This window comes from Pinus tabuliformis, chromosome 8, assembly GCF_031772625.1.
Source record: "Pinus tabuliformis cultivar Carrire ecotype Pingquan chromosome 8, CPIR1, whole genome shotgun sequence".
NCBI classification, from domain to species: Eukaryota; Viridiplantae; Streptophyta; class Pinopsida; order Pinales; family Pinaceae; genus Pinus; species Pinus tabuliformis.
In genome coordinates, this window is record NC_142294.1 from 10,317,149 (window position 1) to 10,329,318 (window position 12,170).

Consider the following 12,170-nt stretch of genomic DNA (forward strand, 5'->3'; position numbering starts at 1 on the left):
GCTCATCAGTGTGGGCCTAGTTCACCTCGAACTCCGCCTCAAATGACTGCTGCAACTACTGCAGCTTCTGTTCAATCTACCCCACCTACTTCTGGAGTATCAATGGCTCCGGTTTCTACTGTTCCTGCATCAACTCCTCAAGCCTCTTTACCTCAGTCCAGACCTACAATTCAGACTTCAGTTCAGATGCCTATAGGACAACCTGGTCCAAGTACGGTTGTCACAAGTCAACCACAGTTCACTTATCAACCGTAATAGGGATAGTACCAATTCGGTCCTGCTGTTCAAAGCCCAGTTTACCAGTATTAACTGTACCTTGGATATACTTATTAGCAACCTCATAAACCCTAGTTTGGTCCAGTTAATCCTGGTTTTTCGGGAGGATATAATATTCCAAATGTGATTTCAATTCCACGTTATCCTAGATATCCTCCTCCTGGGGCTGGTCTTATGACCCAGGGTTTTTGTGACCCTAAATATCAGTTACCGTTTATTGCAACTTTGGACTTGCCTGATTTGTCGCGCCTTACGAACGATCTGATTAATTATCTTCCATTTTGACCGCCAATGCCGAATAAGTTGCCCAATGATATCCCAAAGTTTGAAGGTAAATCAAGAGAGGATCTGTCAAACCATGTGATGACTTATCATCTCTGGTGCCCATCTAATTCCATTATAGATGATTCAATTTGCTTACGTCTTCTTCAACGTACTCTGATTGGTCTTGCGGCCAAGTGGTACATTGAGTTACCACGAGCCTCTTTTTATAATTTTAGTCAGTTAGCCACTTTGTTCTTAACTCATTTTCAGTTGCCTATTAGATATGACAATGGCAAGGAATTATTAACTTCATTAAAATAGTCAACGTCCACATATATTTCAAATCATATTCATGAATGGCGATGTCGACGACATTTAGTGAAGGTTTTTATTCCAGATCAAATTTTAGCAGAATGGTTTGTTAAATCATTATTACCTAAACTCACTGAGGATGTAGCTAAGGCAGGAGTTGTTACCAAAGAGCAAGTAATTTCTCAAGCTCAGTACCTTGACCCCGTTTATACGCAGTTGGGTACTTTACACGAAAAAATCCCCGACCTTCTGAAACAAAATCAAATAACTACAACTCTTTTAGGGTCTCATGCCACTGATGGTATGATTGGTTCAGTTAACACCAAAAGTAAGAAGAAATCTTCAAAGAATTCTTCTCCTATTATAACTTCACTAGATTCCCCGACAGGAGACTCTTCCGCTGAAATTCCTGTTGATATTCATGTCGTAGAATCATCTACGGCCAAATCAAAATCCGACTGTAAAAATAAAGGGAAGAAGAAAAATAAACAAAATTCGAAAGAGAAATCAGATAAAACTGAATCTACTTACGAGAAACGTAAACCTCGCTATCCTTATCTCATTTGTGACGAATAGCATTTTACAAGAGACTTCCCAAATCGTGCAGAGGTTGCAAAAATCATCAAAGGTTCTCAAACGCCTGTTGTCTTGAAGGATATTTTTCCTAGTCAAGATAATAATATGATCGGTTCTTCCTCAAATGCCTCACAAGAACCCATAATGATGATGTCCCATGTTAGGATTGCGACGCGATTGCAAGATTATGGCAATAAAAGTCCTATTGGTGGTAAGGAAGCAGAATCTTCTAATTCAAACCCCTCAAATTCAACTCCTTCTGGTTCTGATCCGCTACAGATCAAGAAACCTAACCCAGAATTAGTAATGAAACCACCTGCTAAAGGTATACTTCGGAATTCAGCTTTCAATCTGCATGCGAGAGCTGCTCAAAATTATAACATTGTTGAAGATTTAGCTATTTCCCCTTCAGCAATGTCGGCTTTGGAGGTTCTACAATCATGGTTAGCACAGCGTAAATTACTTTTGTCGGCTATAGGATCTATTGATATTCAGGACTCGAACCTTATAATCTTCGATTTAGAGAATAGTACACCTCGCTTACCTCATCAAATGGCTTTCCAGATTCCAGTGTTAGTAAAAAACATACCTTGCTTTAGGACTGTAATTTATGAGGGAGCTTCTACGTGTATTATGTTGATCCAGTGTTGGAGATCGCTTGGTTTTCCTACACTCAATCAATCCCCAACGATTCTAAATGCTTTTCATAGTCGTGGGTTCCATCCTTTTAGCATTCTACAGGATTTACCTATAGGGGTTGAAGGCAAAACTATTAATCTAGATGTGGAAGTGGTTGATGCCCCTCTAGATTACAACCTTCTTTTGGGTCGCAGCTGGTTGTACACTATGACTGTTGTTGTTTCATTAGTCTTTCGACTTATAAAGTTTCTTCATAATGGAAAGATCGTCACAATAGACCAGCTGACTTATTTTTCATCCAACCCAACCTCTTTTGAAAGTATCCAGCATGTCGGTAAAACAACTATCCCTTACGAGGATGTTGGGGTAGGATTGGTTAAAGATTCTGGTTTACTAGGAACTTTTTCCTTTCCTCCTCCTAACGTATTGCCCTCTACTGCAACCATTCATATGATTTCATCAAACACTATTGTTTTGGATGATCCTTGGATTGTACCTTCCGAATCTGAGGTGGATTCATTTGGTGATGCGATGCCTTTGAGTCCCTATGAAATTGCATATCAGGCTGTACAGTCGTTTTCTGACCCTTCTTCAACCGAAATTGATCTAATGAATGTGGTCCATGGAGAATCACTTTCAATATCAACCTCAAATTCAACAACTTTTTTGAGCTTGTTCATACGGATGAGCAGATTCGTGAAATTTTGTCTGTTGATGATTTACCATGGGAAGATCTTCATCATCGATCTTTGTTCTTACTTGAGCTTGATCATTTTGAAAATGATTTTTCATCTATTTTTGCTACTGAATATGTCAAAGAACCACAGAATCCATTGCAACATCCAGATTCTGAGTTAAAATTGTGAAATATTTCTCGAACAATTCCTCTTAACATTTCAGTTAAACCTGGAATTGTTGAAAACATTCATATAGGTGCTTCCTATATGGACAATGAACTCCAAACTTATAAAGCCCTATTTCAAGAATTCTGTGACGTGTTTGCCTGGTCATATGAAGAAATGCTAGGAATCGATCCAGAAATTGTTGTTCATGAAATCAAAACTTACCCAGATGCTAAACCTGTCTGGCAACATTTGCGTCAGATACATCCGTGAAAAGCTGCTGTTATTAAAGCAGAAGTTGAGAAATTACTTCGAGTAGGTTTCATTTATCCAATTCCCTTAACGGATTGGGTATCGAATATTGTTCCTGTTAACAAAAAGCAAGGGATGATAAGAATATGTATCGATTATAGGGATATTAATCAAGCTTGTCCCAAATACAATTATCCAACCCCTATATCGATCAAATCATTGATGGTTGTGCCGACAGTGAAATTTTCTCCTTTATGGATGGCTTTTCCGGTTATAATCAAATCAACATACTCCCTGCTGATCAACCAAAAATGGCTTTCATTTGCCCATGGGGTACTTTTTCTTATTGCAAATTACCTTTTGGATTAAAGAACGTCGGAGCAACTTTTCAAAGAGCTATGTCTTACGCGTTTCATGACATCAAGCACATTGTGTAACCTTATCTCGATGATTTACCTACCCATTCATTACGTAGAGCCGATCATCTCACTCATTTACGAGCAATCTTTATGAGATGTAGGCATTATTGAATTAGGCTAAATCCACACAAATGTGTTTTCTGTATAGAAATGGGTCGTTTACTAGGATTCGTTGTTTCAAAAGCTGACATTTGTGTTGATCCCTCGAAGGTTGAAGCTATTGTCAAATTACCTCCTCCTTCGAATCTTCGCCAACTCCAAAGTTTGCAAGGGAAAGCAAACTTTTTATGTCATTTCATTCCTAACTATGCCGAGATAACAGAGGGTTTCACCAGGCTGTTGAAACAGAATACTCCATTCTTTTGGGATGAGATAGTTGACAAATATTTTGATGCACTTAAACACGCGTTGACCCATGCATCGTTATTGCATCCTCCCAATTACAACTAGGATTACTTCTTGTACCTCGCCGCTTCTCATTCCACCATTGGGATGGTTTTAGTTCAGGAAAATGAATTCAATAGTGAACATGTGATTTACTATCTTAGTCAAACTTTGAATCTGACTAAACTTAAATATTCGCATGTGGAGAAATTTGCCTTGGCAGCTGTTCACACTGTCCGAAGATTTCGTCATTACATCTTACTACGCAAAACTACCGTAATTTCTGACTGTAACCCTATGATCTATATTTTGACCAAACAATTGCTAGGGGGCAAGTATTCCAAATGGATTGTTATCTTGTAGGATTTTGACTTGGAATTTGAAAAATCCAAGGCAAAGAAATCTTGGTATTTGTGGAACTGATGTGTGATTTCCCGCGTGCTGATACTGAAACTGTGGCGGAAGAGCCCATTGTGGACAAATCCTTGTTTCTTATCAATACTCTTGATCCATGGTATGGAGATATCATTGTTTATCTCCAAACCCAATCTTTTGGGCCTGAAATTTCACGATCTCAGTGATGGAAAATACGTTTCCAATCCCAAAAATACAAAATGATTAGAGATACACTCTATCGTCGTGGGGCGGATTCTATTTTCCGACGTTGTTTAACTCATGAAGAAGCTGAAAAGTGTTGAAAATAATACTGAGAGGGGGGGGTGAATCAGTATTATCAATTTTTTTTCAATATACCTTCCAGATTTATAATTTAATTTATTCTTCAGATGTTGACCATTAATTTGTATTTCAGTACCATATAATAATGAACAAGAACAAGAAAAATAGACAGTCACACCAAAGAACACCAGATATAAGGTGGAAATCCAATGTGGGTGAAAACCACCTGCTGCAATATGTCTTTATCTTCTTTCAATTAGAAATTTCTTTTTACAATGATTCTGTACTAGTGCAGTCCTTTACCAGTACGCAGGGTGCAACCTGCAGAGAGCTACAACCCTCTCTCATTTTCCAGACTCTCCTGGAAGGGAGCTACAACCCACTTAGCTCTTGTACTAGCTGAGCTACTAGTACGTAGGTGTTCACCTACTGAAGGCTTCAACCTTCTCTTTTCTTCCAGGGACCATGTTTCATAAATTTTTAGACTAGATCCATGAACATCAAACAAACATCAAGTACATGTGTATCAACCGATCTCCTTTCCACAATCAACTACTGAATCAACCACTTATCTTCTCAGAATGTAGTAACCAAAAAATAATACCAGTAACAAGACACCTATTCTAAACCTAGAACACTGCAGTAATAGACAAAAGCAGCTAAAATAAGTTTCAAGAAAAGTCCGCAACTTCACCAATATAAACCTGTGGATATCCGCACATTGTCTGTGTCTATCCTGCGGACCTCTGCACCTGCACCTGCTACTAAACTGCGCACCGTCGCACTTGAACTGTGGTTCGCCTGCGGACCTCCACACTTGTACCCGTCGCTGAACTGTGCACCGCCGCACCTAAACCCGTGTCTAAACTACGCACCTAGGCACTAAACCCATGTCTGAACTGCGTACCTCTGCACCTGCACTGTGGTTGACCTGCGGACCTCTGAATAGAGCCAAATTATCAGTCCTCCAATATGCCCCAGACTGTTAGATCCATAGATCTGATCATGCGTCAAAGTAGATCTTCCTTCTAATGCTCAGGTCTCTCCTTGATTTAGCTATCACTCTCCAAACGATTACCTGAATTTCAGATCTTGATTTTCTTTAGATATTTCACATGCAAGAGTACCCAACCAAATGATCTCCTTTAATTTTTATAGACTAGCCCTTACTCAAACCATGGACCAAAACCATAGAATTCCAATACAAGGGACCAAAAACCCGGGTTCAATACTTTAGAAGCAAAAACCAGGGACCAAAACCATAGGATCAAAAGCATCGGACTAAATACTATGGATCACCCATAAGATTTCCCACGTGCGTGCACTTTTCTCCACATGGAGTCTGTGAGCTTTAGGTCCGCACCTTTTGTTTGGAAAACCTATGAACGTGTCCTCACCTTTTGAACGGCGCGCTTGCGGACCCAGCCTAAGGCCGCATCTTTGTGAATAGGAACCTGCGGGCCTTTCATTTTCTACATTCTTTGTAGTCTGATCATCAACCTTTTGCTACTGCCCTGCTGCACTATGATCTGTTATCTGTGTGAGTTGCCATCAAGGACAATACTTGTATCATAATGCCAACAATCTCAAGGAAAATACTTGTATCATAATGCCAACAATCTCAAGGAAAATACTTGTATCATAATGCCAACAATCTCAAGGACAATACTTGTATCATAATGCCAACAATTTCCCCCTTTGGACTTGATGGCAACAACACCAAATCACTCTCTGTTGTGGGGAAAAATGCCTATGCAGGACGATCCTATCCACCTAAGGTGTGACAGTGCCTTAGCAAGAAACAGAGACAGCTATTCTAGTATTCTTCCTTTATGAATTAAGAATGAAGAGAGATCGAAGGACTAACCGGTGTCTTCCGTTTGTCCCTCGATTTAGTTTCTCTTATCTTTGGGAGTTCCCAGCTACTTGCCTTCTCGCTCGCCCGGCTTCAAGAGGTTTCTGCAAGATCACAAGAAGAGAACACTACACAAAGACATAGATTCATATTCATAACTAGTTCAGGATTAGAAATAAACTAAACATACTAATGCAATCATACATCAAAGATACACCAGTATATAGGAGAAATCAAGATAGCTTCATTGATGAATAACAAGGTTCAGGAAGATATACAACCCAGAGGGCTCCAATCCAGCATCTCCTTCCCAGCAAATGAAATTCCTATCTTCACCTTCCCTCAAAGCATTAAGCACCCAATGATTCCAGTCTCAAACCAAAAACAATTCTTTGCAATAACAAAATTCCAGCCCCCAGATCTCATGGAGGAGAGATCCATATATAGATGTTTGGAGAGAGGATGAGTCAGCTTGAGATATGACTAGTGTCCTCTCCCTCTGTCAGTTCTTGCTTCCACTTGGAGGTTCTTGCTTCCACTTGGAGATTGAGAACCTCTTACTCATCACTAGTCGAATTCACTGAGGCAAGTGTCATTGAGGAAGATTCTGGAAGCTTCCAGGGTCTTGACACCTTGTTGAATGAACTTGCCATTTGTCAATTCCCGCTCAGCGCACCCTAGTAGTGCTTCTACCTGCGTTGCAGTGTAGGTAGCCAGTGCAGACTTTGCATTTCAGCGCAGACAACTAGTGGAGCCTTTGAATTGATCCTGAATTGACTTGTTTTCGAGCAGTTTCTGGTGGAGAACTTCTGTGAATTGCTGTGGTTTGTTAGCCATGTTCCTCTAGGGGTAGGAACAACATGTTTAGGGACTTTGGATCCCTTAGATTATGGACATTTCATGCTTATAGCTGTAAGGCACAAAAATGTCTATAACAGTTGCCCCCTAAAGTATGAGGCCGTTTATCGGGTGAAATGCTTTATCAGGAGGATCAGAAGTTCATTCATTGCTGGGAGGAGACCTGTAATACAATACATTATTTTTCATACTGCTTTCATGATCTAGCTGAGGCGGGCATTCCCATGCTCAGCTTTATAAATTCATTTTTCTGTACATAGAACAGACAATCGTCTGATGGTAGACTGATAATTTTGATGAAATTATCATCCTTTGGATAGGATGATTATCGGCTGCAATGATGTACATGTTAATGTATTTATCTTTCCTGAATATATATCGCAGCCCGGATGGATGAAACTAGATCCGGGGTCTTCAAACTCGTTCGATCTTCACTCTAAATACAAGTCGATCCATGTGAGAAATGTTCTGAAGTCGAACATGGAAAGACATCGCTTGATTACCGGTCAATGAGGTAAACCGTTAACAAGCGCGAGAGGAATCACCGATAATGATAATGACCCTCAAGGTACTGCAGTACAATTCACGTGGTGTGAATAAAGGACTTGGCGTCGAACACCACGCAAAATCTTTCGGTCGAAGGTCATTGATGTATACCTGTCGCCGGAAGTGAGAAACTTGCCATTGAGGCATGCAAGCTTCAAAGTACTGAAGGGGTTGTTCCTAGATCAACTTCTTGGATAATGAGCTGATGTCGACAAGAAGCGATCCATCAAAGGAGGGCCTTAATGAATCCCACATCAGTGACACAGAACGGAGCAAATGATTTTGATGGAGGTGAAAACGATCTGATGACATATGATTCAGGGTGGCGGTCATGAAAGAATGAAGGATAATGTATAGCAGTGGATGGGACACGGTTGACTTCTTTGAACGACTTCTCTTGAACATATGGCGACACTTATGCGATGGATCGGTAGCATTACCCGAAATATGGATGGTATGGCGAGACCATGGTGATGTGACTGGTGAATGAAACAACCCAACCCGATTGTGGTACAGAGGAAAAGTGTCATGTTCAAGAGCGACTTGCTACCATCAAAGTTTTCTTGAGTTTCTCCCAATTTTTCCCCAGTCATTGCTGACCAGTACCTCTTTATTTTTGTCAAGCTTGAGGATGATAACATATGCTTGTTCTATAACTTGCCCTTCGGGCAAGCCCATCGCTATGTTTTAACGAGCCTAGCGATAGTGAAACTCGTTCTCATCTAAAGACAAGTTTGTCGCTATTTAATGATTTTAATGAGTCTAGCGACAAAGATAACTCGGTCCTTTTCATTTTTAGAGAGTTTGAAAAGGTACGTAAATTCAACTCCGAAAGTCCTTTTTCGTCATCTAATCCCTTAAGTCCGAAAAAGTATAAAACAATACAGAAGGGATGAGTTTTCGATAGTTTTAACGAGCTGAACAAAACAAGCGCTCGATCTTTTTGTGCAATAATCCCTCAGGTCCAAAAAGATTAAAATCTAGAGGAGGGATAGCACTTCCGGTCGCTTTAACGAGCTGGAAGGCCAAAACTTGGCAATCTTTTCATATTTTACGAGTCAGATGAAAAGAGCTTAAAGAAGACTCGTCTTTTGAGGAACGAGTGATGAAACGGGCTAGCAGCTGATTCCAGGTACGGGTTGGAATTTTCCAATCACAGCAGTGTCACAAGGATGGCTAGTGAAATCACTCTTCGCAGCTGTTCCTCAAAATGGGTAAACAATCATATGGAGGTGAATGATCGGCCAATGGAAAAGTGGAGGTGACGGTGCAAACACGACCAAGGCTTTAGTGGCTGATGATATTACATTCACTGTGGTTATTTACCGGGTAGTTCATTTTTTAACGAGCTTAAACGCGGATTGAAACACTTGCTCGATCTTATGTTTATTTTTTAACGAGCATGAACTGTGTGCTAAAACTACTCGATTAATCCAGTCATATGATAAGAATGTCTCATTAAGATTCTATTTTTTATGGAGCTTCATCTCACAAACCTTTGCTCCGGATCCTTTCGTTATGCAAGCTCGGAAATGACCAATCCTACGAGTTTAAAGGGTTAGACCTACAGGTTTAAAGGGAAGGACCTAAAAATTCAAAAAATAAATAGCCGCCCCTTGCTTGCACTCCAAAAGGTTTGCATGCCCCCAGGCATAAAGTACGATTTCAAGGTTACCCCTTCTTAGTCCAATAAAACATTTGTTTTACCGGGAGAGGTCTACCTCTTTCAGGCTACCCAAAGATTGTTTTGTTATTCTTTCAACAAAACATTTCTTCGGCGGTGTCTACCGAGATAGACAAAGGTGAAGGACCTCAGTGCCAAACACGTAACTTTGACAAGAGAATCTTATTCCAGAACAACCCCTCTTCCAACCACGGATGGGGTACGGACTAGTCATATTCTCCCGCGGAAACCTACCCTATACCCAAAGTTTTCCTGCCGAAGCAGACCAGGATACATGCCCCCTGGGTTCCAGTCACATCCTCCTGGATTACTCGCGCTCATCAGGAGGACGGACCGTGGGTTGAGACATTTCTTGCGTGAAGAGACCATTTAGGGATGGTATATGACTATTTGCGATGCGTGATCCGGGAAATGAAAGCTGGTCCACGAGCTTGACCACTCTTCCTTCGTGCGGAAAACACATTACTCTAAAGAGTGAGGAGACGATGGCTCCCATGAAATATATATAGTCTCGTCCAAGGGGAAGGTTATAATCCAAGGGTCCTTGAACGACCATCACGTTCATTTGAACGGTCTTCCCTTTCAATGTGATAGGCACATTGGGGAGGATCCCTAAAGGTCGACTGGTTCCTTTATCAAAGCCTGTCAGATTTCTCATTTCAGGCAAAAGCGCTGGTGAACCAAGCACTTTCCAAGCAATAGAGGAAAGGATACTCACAGATGCCCCCTCATCAAAGATGGTGCCAGCCATTACCATTCTGTATATTTGAACGATAATTCTGAATGGTATGCTTACTGGCAAACGGGGTCTGCCTAGTTGGTTCCAGTCGAATGAGACAACTAGGTTGCTTGGTGGTGGGACCGAATAGACGGCCGGGTATGACTCTGACGAAGTTCCTTCCTGCGATAAAGGAATGGGAAAATCGCCCCCTTGTTCGTCGGAGTCTGTGTTGATGAAGAGAATTTGGACGGTGTTGTCTTTATTCTCCTCTATGATGGTATCATTCGAAGATAGAGCCTCTGAAGGCAAAACCGGGTCAACTGCCACCTCAACCTTTTGACTTTCGTCAGGTATGGATTCAGACGGTTCGTCCTCAATGATAGGTGCTTCGGTTGACCACCTGAGCGGGCCAGCCAGGTTCTCAACTGGTGAAGGACTTGGCAGGAGTTTTTGATATCCAGGAGGAAGTTGCACTCGTAAAATCGGGCGATCTTCCAAAACTCTTTTAGCCTCGTCTAAGAAGGGACAACGGTGAATGGCATGGTCGCCTTCACACAGTTTGCAGGGAAATCTAGCTTTCCCTCTCTGTCCTGTGACTTCACTTTCACTAGTTGACGGTGAGCTGTCAACATGGCTATCAGAGGTTGACGCCACCGAATTGTGAAAACGGGGAGACCAGTCCCTTAGTATCCGAGGGATGCAGGGACAATCTCTGTGGAAGTGGTCTCCCTTGCATATGACACATGGCGATTTAGGCCTAGTCAGTGCTGTGTGTGGATTTTTTTCAGACGCCACTTGTTTGCCCCCAGTCGCTTTTGGCTCCTTCTTCTTCTTCTCTTTCTTCTTCTTTTCCTTCTTCTCCTTAGGAACTTGGTTTTTTGTTTTACCAGTTCCGTCAAGCGAAGAGGAAGGAGGAGAGGGAGAATTAGATGAAGTAGAAGGCTGGTGGGTAACTCTGGTCTGGTCTAACTGTTGATTCGACTGTTCAGGAATAGTGGTGTTCTGAACGACATTGGTTGAAAAGAGCCAGACCGGCAGGCCAATTGTCAGTCCTGGAAGCGACAATGTGGCCATATGGGGCGCACCAACATCTCCCCAAGAGGAGAAGGGACTAGGATTTCCACCAAGGGGAATTCCTTGGTTGGTGTGCTCCATTGTCTCAACCTAAAGATCAACGCAGGAATAGGGGTGATTGTTCCGTTTAAAATAAATTTTAACGACGCTTTAGACACAACTTGCTTTTTCACTTTTAAAGAGTCGAGAAAAAGCTAAAGATGACTCTAGTCTCCTTCGATGTTTTAATGAGCCCGAAGTGACAAATTCTCGGATGGACTTTTTCCGTTATAGAGTCTGAAAAAGGCTAAAAGGAACTGCTCTGGAGTTCTAGGTAGAGGGTGTTCCAAACTTTTCGCAAAACCGCAGAATACCTTTTAGGGTACGGGCGGTCGATCTTCCTGAATGCTGTGTTCAGTGGATTGCGATCAGTAGGGCGGCCGACACAGCTTCCTAAGGATAAAGGTTTTATGCCTATAGGGGTCTCCCAATATATACGCGACGGTACGTGGGAGCACAATCCGTACTGGCGCTATCGTCCCTCAGGAGGAATCACCCACCATCAGCGAGATCGACAGTCACCAGGCTTTACGACGCCGGAACACGTCTCTAGCCTAGACCTCTATGTTGTGCGTTATGTTGCAAAGCGTTGTTAAGTGCATTCAATTTATTTTAGGTTAATCTTTTTAGAAGTTTGCCTTTTGAGGTTCACCACGAGATGTATGATACAATTCCTAAATGCAGTCTAAAGATGATAAGCAAGATTTTTATATCTTTTCAACCATGAAAATCCTAGCTACAAAGGGAAAAG

At 41.6% G+C, this 12,170-nt stretch overlaps 1 pseudogene; it reads left to right on the forward strand.

Annotated features, from left to right (window-relative positions):
* The first annotated feature begins 3,730 nt into the window (after positions 1-3,730).
* Positions 3,731-12,170, forward strand: part of LOC149233910 (boron transporter 1-like) — a 41,515-nt pseudogene continuing 33,075 nt past the window's right edge.